Source organism: Pristiophorus japonicus, unplaced genomic scaffold (assembly GCF_044704955.1).
Source record: "Pristiophorus japonicus isolate sPriJap1 unplaced genomic scaffold, sPriJap1.hap1 HAP1_SCAFFOLD_30, whole genome shotgun sequence".
NCBI classification, from domain to species: domain Eukaryota; kingdom Metazoa; phylum Chordata; class Chondrichthyes; family Pristiophoridae; genus Pristiophorus; species Pristiophorus japonicus.
In genome coordinates this window covers 11,894,416-11,901,820 of record NW_027252779.1, presented here as the reverse complement: position 1 = coordinate 11,901,820, position 7,405 = coordinate 11,894,416, and the positions used below count along the sequence as shown (strand labels likewise).

General features: G+C 46.9%; 2 non-coding genes across 2 annotated transcripts; both read left to right on the top strand.

The window, feature by feature from the left end:
• The first annotated feature begins 253 nt into the window (after positions 1–253).
• Positions 254–326, top strand: trnak-cuu (transfer RNA lysine (anticodon CUU)). Its single transcript has one exon. It is a non-coding gene; the product is annotated as a tRNA-Lys (tRNA).
• A 1,799-nt stretch (positions 327–2,125) lies between these two features.
• Positions 2,126–2,198, top strand: trnav-cac (transfer RNA valine (anticodon CAC)). The gene has a single exon. It is a non-coding gene; the product is annotated as a tRNA-Val (tRNA).
• The last annotated feature ends 5,207 nt before the right edge of the window (positions 2,199–7,405 follow it).

The following is a 7,405-nucleotide window of genomic DNA, read 5'->3' as shown; positions in this document are numbered from 1 at the left end:
GATAGAGTATGTGACTCTTAATCTCAGGGTCGTGGGTCCGAGCCCCACGTTGGGTGATTGCATTTCTTTTAATTTAATGCAGCATTCATGGAAAAACATCATCAATTAACCCACAATCTTCTTTTGCACAATTAAAGATTTGCAAACTGAAGGAACTCCATAATTCAAGTCTGTGAGATACTCAATCATGATTTCTATAATCATTAATCCACCCACAACATTTGACATACGTCAAGGATCCCACATTTGCCAAGCTCGGCTAGCTCAGTCGGTAGAGTATGAAACTCTTAATCTCAGCGTCGTGGGTTCAAGCCCCACGTTGGGCGAATAAGTTGTGTTAAACCTTTATGTTGCTTTCACGGGAAAACATCATTAATTAACTGATCAATTAGAGAGGCTGGGTCCGTTTCCTTTGGAACAGAGTATTTGTCCTCCAGGATCGATAGTTTCCTTGCTGAATCACAATAACCAGACCCTATATCTCCCTCTGTATGTTCGCGGGTCTCTCGTACATTCCCAGTCGTGTGATTGCCCCTTTTCTTTTCTCCAATTCAATCCATATGGCCTCGTTCCAAAATCTGTCTATCTCCACCTTAAATATATTCAATGACCCAGCCTCCACAGCTCTCTGGGGCAGAGAGCTCCAAAGATTCACCACCCTCTGAGAGAAGAAATTCCTCCTCATCTCCGTTGTAAATGGGCGACCCTTAAACGTTCAGGGAATAAGGTGTTATGGGGAGCAGCCATGATCGTATTGAATGGTGGAGCAGGCTCGAGGGACCATGTGGCCTACTCCTGCTCCGACTTCTTATGTTCTTATGACACCTTTTTCTGAAACTGTGTCCCCAAGGTCTAGATTCCCCTACAAGGGGAAAGATAGAAACATAGAAAATAGGTGCAGTAGTAGGCCATTCGGCCCTTCGAGCCTGCACCGCCATTCACTATGATCATAGCTGATCATTCCCTCAGTACCCCTTTCCTGCTTTCTCTCCATACCCCTTGATCCTTTTAGCCATAAGGGACATATCTAACTCCTTTTTGAATGTGTGGGTTAATTCCCGTGAAAGTAACATAAAAGTTTAAGGAAAATAATTGACGCAAGGTGGGGCTCGAATGCATGACCTTAAAATTAAAAATCTCATGTTCCACAGACTGAGGTAGCCAGGCTTGCCCACATTTCCTTTGTCAATGGTGACGCCTAGGATGTTGATGTGTATTAGTCAAAGGAACATAAGAAATAGGAGCAGGAGTCGGCCATACTGCCCCTCGAGCCTGCTCCACCATTTAATAAGATCATGGCTGATCATATCATGGACTCAGCTCCACTTCCCCGCCCGCTGCCCATAACCCCTTAACTCCTTATTGTTTAAGAAACTGTCTATTTCTGTCCTAAATATATTGAATTTTCCAGCTTCCACAGCTCTCTGGGACAGTGAATTCCACAGATTTACAACCCTCTGAGAGAAGAAATTCCTCCTCATCTCAGTTTTAAATGGGCGGCCCATTATTCTAAGATCATGCCCCTAGTTCTAGTCTCCACCATCGGTGGAAACATCCTCTCTGCATCCACTGTGAGTGAAAATAAATTCACATAGACTCTGGTAAGGTAAGAGAGACAACTTTATTGCTAACAGAGCTCTGGGAGAAGAGTTGAGATGCAGCGATCTCCCCGAGTGCCTTGTGCCACGGGGTTATAAGCAGTTTACAGGGGGTGGAATACAATCATTTAAATTCATCTACATCCAACCAATCGATCCATATAGCAACGCAATTCATTTACATTCAACTTTTTAGTCCTACTGAAACCTGACAGCATGGTGCGAGTTTGGGGGCCCTTCCTCTTTATCTTCTTTTGTGGTTAGTTATTCTGTTGCAAAGCTTTCGATGAAACAGTGGCCTGCACCTGGCCAGGAGTCACTTGTTGCTGCAGAGTTCATATCAGGGACAGCAGATAGGCTTCTTGGTATAAGTTCATTTCGTGGTGGCTTACCCCATCATGCTGAGCTATGTCTGAAAATCCACTCCAACACCGTCATTCTATTCTCGTAAAACCAGCTCCTGAAGTATCGGCCCGCTGTGTAGGTTAAAGCTCTGGTTATATTCCTAAAATTACTTTAACGACAACGTTTCTGTAGTGTAGCGGTTATCACATTCGCCTCACACGTGAAAAGTTCCTGGTTCAAGCCCAGGCGGTAACATTATTTTGGAGGCTATTTTTGCTGTAAATAAATTGAACAAAAGTCGCCCAAGGTTCCTTGTCGCATGAGCAGTGAATATTTTAAACCAGTCTCCTAGACACAGAGTGTATAAAGTCAGATAGGGGAGAAAACTTCATCAATGATTCAAGATCCTTAAATGTTTAACAGAAGTACATAAGAAATAGGAACAGGAGTCGGCCATTCGGCCTCTCGATCCTGCTCTGCCATTCACGAAGATCATGACTGATCTGACCATGGACTCTGAGTTAAGGGACTCGGGGGCCTGTTCTCTCTCCCCTGAGAAGGTTCACGTTCTACAGTCCAGCCTCTAAAAGGCACCACTCTGTTTACCGTACTTGCCGGGTTTGAGTCCTGAGGATGAGTCATCCGCCGAGAGCCACAGGTCGAGGTCATGAATGCTTGGCTCACGGAGATGGCATTCTGCAGTGTAACTGAGATATCCGCTGACAGTATCTTATGAAGGAGGCCATCGTGGCCGATTCCGATGACAAAGATGTTCCGCTGTGCTTCGGTGAGGTGGTCACCAAAATCCCACGGTGCCGCCAACCTCCTGAGGTCTGCAGCATATTTCGTGATCTCCTGGCCTTCGGGCCGTCGATGTGTATAAAACCGGTGTCTGACTGTGAGGATGCTCTCTTTGGGCTTGAGTTGTTCTTGGATCAATGTTACAAGCTCCTCGTACATCATGGTCATTGTCTTCGCTTGTGCCAGCAAGTCCCTGACGAGGCCATAGACGGTGAGCCCACAACTGGTTAGCAGGATAGCTCTGCACTTATCAGCCAGTGTGGCCGGGTTGTCACCTGCCAGATCGTTTGCTGTGAAGAAATGGTCGAGCCTCTCCACAAAGGCATCCCAATCATCACGATCGGCGTACTGCTGCAACGTACCAAGGTTAGCCATTTTCGTGTGAAGGTCCGTAATCTTGTCACCAATTGTACCTTCAGATGCTCTGATACTGACTCCACGAGACAATGCGTGGTGATTGAACGGTAGAGATCTTAGTACGTTATTGATAACCACAGAGTGAGGATCACACCTGGTGGCCTGCCTTTTATACGAGGCAAGGCACCACTGTACAGGTAAGCTACAAGTCTCCCACTGCAGTGCCCTCTGGTGCACAACTTCTCATAGTACAAGCAATAACCATGTCGGACACATGAGAGGTTTCACTGTGGAATCGTTTCTCTCACTCAATGTTAGACACACTAGCATGGGCACCACGATGTCTAGGTAGTAGCCATTGACATTCAGGTTCATATATAAATATATATAAATATATCGACATGTATCGTAACTGTTCCATGGTGGTCAAGGGTTAAGATTGAACGCACTAACCTGGTTTCAATCCTCGATCAATTCATCGCGTAAAAATTATTGAGGTCTGGGAGGCGATTGATAATTGTTGTAGTCAGCATGAATACGAATACTTTCTGTGATAGACCGAGCTTACAGACTATCTGGCTTCTCCTGCCCTTTGCCAGGCACGTGTTCGGGGTTTAATTTTGTAAACTGGGTGAGTTCGCTGATCGCGGGGAGATGGTATGAGCCTCTGTGTCCCCACTGTGAGGAAGTGAACACGGTGGCTGGGTGTTTGGTGACATTTCTGTAACGGGCAGCTGAGGAGAAGGATTGAGAACTTTCAGTGTGGGACCGAAGTTGTTTAAGGTGAGCCAACACATTCCCGATCAGGTCAGAGGGAGCTCACTGGTCATTGTACTTTTGGATATTGTTCTTCCAGAATTAATATTTCCTTTGCTGTGTCGAAATAACCAAACCCTTGCTCCAAGGCCTGTCTCACTGTTTCCCCGGTGTCAGGCAGAGATACGCCTGCTGGCCTCATTTATTTCATGTGACAGGACACAAAAGTTCAAAATCAACCTGCAGGTGGCCACACACAGCACTGAATCGTCAGGATGGCAGAGCGGTCTAAGGTGCTTTGTTCTGGTCACTGTCGACTCTGGAGTTGTGGGTTCATATCCCATTTAATCATTAAGCGGAACCCATTTGTTTTGTCACGACCAACTCCTTAAAAGTACAATTCAGCAATTTGCCTGCTCGCTGAACATTTCCGTCTGACCTGGTGCTGAAGTTTGTTCATTCTTTTGCAGACCATCAATCATATATTTTGCCCTGAGCAGGTGAGGAACTTTTATCCCGATCTCATTGGGTTTAATTTTGGTAATCTGGTGCTGAAAGTGGAGATGTTTCAGCAGTGTAACGGTTAACATGTTTGCCTCACACGCGAAAGTACCTCGGGGGGAAATATTTTCTGGAGCTTTCTCATGCATGTTCAGAGGAGAGATTGTTCTTCTGTGATAATTCAAGCGATCATAAGAACGTAGAGTTAGTAACAGGAGTCAGGTATTCGGCCCATTTTGAAGTTTCCAAGATCTTTCCGCCCGGTTTCGGACCGGGGGCCTTTCGTGTGTGATGCGAATGTGATAACTACTACACTACGGAAACACTGAGATCGAATCTATCTTAGGATAAAACCACAGCTCTAATCTACACAGCTAGCCGAGAATTCAGGAACTTGTTTTAAGAGAATAGAATAAGGGTGCTATATTTAGGAAGGCTGTAAGTGCCTTTTCCACGCCTCGGGAACATTTTCCACGCCTCAGCAAGGGCAGACGTCGACGACGAGGTCCAACACCGCCGCCAGTGTGACAGCACAGCCTTCGATCACCTGAAGAGGAGAGTGTTTGAAGACCAGGACCTCATATCTGGCACCAGACTTATGGTCTGCAGGGCGGTGGTGATACCTGCCCCGCGGTATGGCTCCGAGACATGGACTATATACAGCAGACATCTCAAATCACTGGAGAAATACCACCAGGGCTGTCTGCACAAGATCCTGCAAATCCCCTGGGAGGCCAGATGCACCAACATCAGTGTTCTCGCTCAGGCCAACATCCCAAGCATTGAAGAACTGACCACACTGGACAAGCTCCGCTGGGCGGGCCACATTGTCCACATGCACAACACGAGACTCCCTAAGCAAACGCTCTACTCAGAACTCCGACACGGAAAGCGAGCCACAGGTGGGCAGAGGAAACGTTTCGGGCACACCCTCAAAGCCTCCCTGATAAAATGCAACATCCCCACCGGCACCTGATATCTTTGTTCCTCGGGTTGAGTTGCCTGTGCTGCGTGATCCGTGCCGGATCGATCATCCTCAGCCACGTGGTATGTCACAACACGTTTGCACATTCACTGGAGGTACCCCATCGTTGTGCAGCCTTTGCACAGGTAGTGCTTGAATCGACCTTGATGGGCACGAAGATTACCCCCGCAGCACCAACACGGTGCTAATAGATTCACATTCAGCCCCGATGCCGCACTCTGAGGCATCACAGGTCCTGCAGCCACAGACGTATTGGCCCTGCCATATGCAGTTCGGACTGCTAGCGACATCATTTTATGCACAGTACTTGCCGGTGAGCTTCGATGTTGAGAAGTTATCTGTTTGGTGTTATCGTCCGTGGCCATGCATGCCTGGGCGATCGCGGTGGCCCTGCTCAGGTCTCGGGTTTCAGCAGCCAGCAGCTTTCGAAGAATTATCTCGTGGCTGATGCCCAGCACGTAAAAGCCCCACAGCATTTGCCCCAACGCAGCAAGGTCCCGCGAGGTCTCTCAGGTCGGTGACATAATCCGCCAGACCCTTGTCCCGGAGCGATGGTGCGTGCAAAAACGATATCTGGCCATGAGGATACTCTCCTTCGGCTTGAGGTAGTCCCAAACCAGTGTGCACAGCTCTGAACATTCCTTCTCCGTTGGTTTTGTCGGTGTGAGCAGATTCTTGATGAGCCTGTATATTTTAGGCCCACAGACAGTTAGGAGAACCGTCCTGTGCTTGGCCACGTTAGTGTCTCCTTCCAGCTCGTTGCCCACAAAGTACTGGTCGAGCTGCTCGACGAAGGCTTCCCAATCATCACCCTCCATGGATCTCTGTAATATTCCAACAGCAGCCATGGTTGTGTGAAGGTTCGAATTCTGTTCCTCGTCGCCTATTGTTGTGCACAAAAGAACTCCCCGAGGCTGAGTACTGTGAGCTAAACTTAGTGTGACCTTAGTCTTCTTTATTACAACTGCAGAGTGCCTGAACAACATGACAGCCAACCTTTTATACTGGCCCTGTCCGTGTGGGCAGGTGACCATGAGGATTCCAACAGTCGCGCCCTCTGGTGGAAAGTATTACATAGTTACATACTTCAAATAATTGTTATCGTTAAGAAGTTATAATTCCAATGAATGCCTGAATCATCAGAAAGGAGCCTGGTTTGTAGGACTAGGCTACATATCAGGAAGGAGTGTAGTGAGATGACATGGGAAGTGATATTCTGATTGTAATTTTGGAGAATAAAACGAGTAAATGCTGGAAACACTGAGCAGGTCAGGCAGCATCTGTGGAGAGAGAAACAGAGTTAACGTTTCAGGTTAATGACCTTCCATCAGAAGTTGGGCAGTTGTGTTAGGTAATACGATTAAAAGTTTCAATTGTCACGTAGCAGGGGTAAGGAAAATATTTAAAATGTGGCATTTGGAACAGATAGTTTAGAATCAGATTAATGTTTGACCAATTTGTACACCAAGCTGGGAACTGTAACGTGTTTGAGTTCTTCGGCTAACATTCGCATGGCTTGGGTGTAAGTACTGTTGTTAAGTGTATGTTTAATTATTGTCTGCTTAACAACTCTGACATATAATGTTGCGGACCCTATTCCTGCACTGCGCGTGTTCCAGCTCCGTTTGGAGCACCGATCCCTTCAATCCGTCGCTTACAGGGACAGTTGGATTCACCGTTTCTTTGTTTGGTGAAATTTCAAAAATTGAAAGCAGCGCACATCAACCTGGTCACCTACTCACTAACCGCTAGACACTGCTCCCGTGAATTGGAAGCCCAGTTACTGTTTCAAGCTTGAATGCAGGTACAAGCAGAACTCATTCATAAAAAGTCCAAGTCCATGAGGCACCTGATTAGTTGCACCGAACTCCTTCTCAAAGAGTTGCGGTTCGTGTGGGGTGATTTGGGCACATCTTTCCCCACACTACAACACTTCAAACATAACTCAACGGCTGAAAAGCGCTTTGGGGCGTCATGCGTTCCTGAAAGGGGTTGTAGAAATGCAAGTCCTTCTTTGCAAAAGTTCGATGCAAATTCAAAATTCTTGGTTAAACTGAGGGCT